Source organism: Tupaia chinensis, unplaced genomic scaffold (assembly GCF_000334495.1).
Source record: "Tupaia chinensis unplaced genomic scaffold, TupChi_1.0 Scaffold143645_1, whole genome shotgun sequence".
In the NCBI taxonomy this organism is placed as follows: Eukaryota; Metazoa; Chordata; class Mammalia; order Scandentia; family Tupaiidae; genus Tupaia; species Tupaia belangeri.
Window position 1 is genome coordinate 216366 of NW_006203493.1, and position 2299 is coordinate 218664.

A 2299-nucleotide genomic window follows, 5' to 3' on the forward strand; every position below is an offset into this window, starting at 1 on the left:
CTTTTTTCTTCTCTCTGATGAGTCTTGCATATTTTTCAAGCCTTTGGGCCTGGGCTTGAACTTCAGTCAACCATGAGGGATCTGGCTTTCTCTGCCCAATGCATAGCCACTGTGCTATGAGTGTTGCTCCATAATTTTTATTTCTTGAGGAACACTACTATGGAGAATACATTTGCACAACATCCAAGTGCAGATGAGCAGGAGAAGTTACATATCTAGGTAATGTATAACTCAGAGCGAGATCTCAACAGAAAGGGTAAATTTGGAAGTTCTTGGCAAGTGGGAGTAAAAGATCATTCAGGGCAAGTGTATAGTGTAAGAAGGGTAAAGGTTGAGGACAAAACTCCAGGGAACACCAACACTTGAAGGGTAGCTAAAGAAAAGGAGTCCATGGAGGAGACTGGAAGCGAAATGCCAGAGAGTGAGAAGAAAAACTAGGAAAGGGTGCCATCAGGGATGCCAGAAACCAGGCCAGTTTAGGAGAGAGGGTATGGCCGACAGTGTCAAATGTTGCACAGACTGTAGAGTCCATTTAATTTAACCACATAAAAATATTGGTTAACAATGTCATTGTTGAGGGTTATAGATTAAGTAGCAACTATGAAAGTGAGGACACAGGTGCCTACAACATTTTCAAGAAATTTGGCTCTGTGTGAAAAAATGAGATAGTATGGAAAGGGACGGAACAGCTGAGTGTTAGTAAGCCGTGGCCTCTGGATTTATTAGTGCCCTAGTGTTATTTTCAGAGCCATTCATAAGGAAAGACAGTGGAAGTGAGTTACTGCCATATAAAACTGACTGCCTTGCTCCTCTCTTGCCCATGGTCATCACTCCCCTCAAATGATTAGAGACTTTCTGAGATATTGATGATGGAGGTGGTTGGGAATTTTTAGCAGGAAGAAGGTTTACATAGAGGGAAGAGCAGTTACATGTTTGAGCTTGTTATCATTTATACTGGGATTACAGAAGGGAAAGAAAGGAGTTAATCACAGCTCACCATGATCTTGGTAATGGGTGGTTACATTTCTCCTCACTCTGGTCTTGTGCATACTCTGCTCTCTGAAGAACATAGACCCCTTGGGACCAGCAGTTGGCATAATGGCTATGTCACTGGACTCCCATGTAGTCGACCGTGGTTCAAGTCCTGGACCTGGTGGCTTAAACTCTGGCTGGGCACATGCCCAAGATCCCGAGAGGAGAATGGAGAGGAAAGGATTGTGGTATGGCCATTCCCCTCGAGGGGTGATTTTTCACTTTCTGTCTCTCTGTCTCTGCCTTTTTGGCAAGCACACGCGCCTTATAGCAAAAACCTCTCCAGAAAAAAAGAACGGAGACCCCTTGTCTTATTTCCCCTACCCAGAGTGATTGCAGCTTTTGCTAAACCCTGCTACCCAGCCTGCTTTCTCTCATTTCCCCCAAAAATCTCTATCTAAATAATCTGTTGTAACTGGAGTGCAGTGCCAATTGCCATTCTGATAAGTAAGGGTGAATGGAACTCTCCTTTGAAGGGTGTTATTTTTGGGTTTCCACCCCAATTTTGACCACATACATAGAACAACATTTAGCAAACTGGCCTGTGAGCAAAATCCAGCCCACCGCCTGTCTTCATATGGCTTCAGAGCTGGAAATGGTTCTTACATTTTAAAATGGTTGAAAAAAGTGAGACAATATTTTATGACAAATGAAAATTACATGAAATCTGAATTTTAGTCTCCATAAATAAAAAGGTTGGAGACAACATTTTAGGGAAAGCTAATATTCCAAGAGTAACTGAAAGAAAGGAGCCGGAGAGAAAGCTACCCAAGAAGTGGGAGGACAAGCTGGAAGGAAACTAGGAACACAGCCATGCTCTATCATTTACATATTGCCTATGGCTGTTTTTATGCCACAGCTGAGTACTCAGGACAGGGACAGATAGCCCACAAGGCCTGAAATATTTACTACCTGGCATTTTCAAAGTTTGCCGACCTCGGGTCTAGACCTCAAGATGACTGTGTGCCATACCAAGGAACTTCAAAATGTTTGGGAGAAAATAGAAATAAAGAACAAATTTATTTTGGTGCAAAAAAACTTTGAAATTCATGTTTAGTTGTTTCATAATATGCATTTCCCACAAACTTTTTGTAGACCCCTCTTACATCACCTCTACAGACCCAGTAGCATCGTAAACTTCCTTTCTACTGTTCTGAGGGACCTGGACCTTCCCTCAGCCACAACTACTGATGAGTTACTCCACAAACGTTGGGACAGTGGGACAGTGTTCTCTTGTTTCTCAAACCCTCCCCCATGGCCTGGCAAG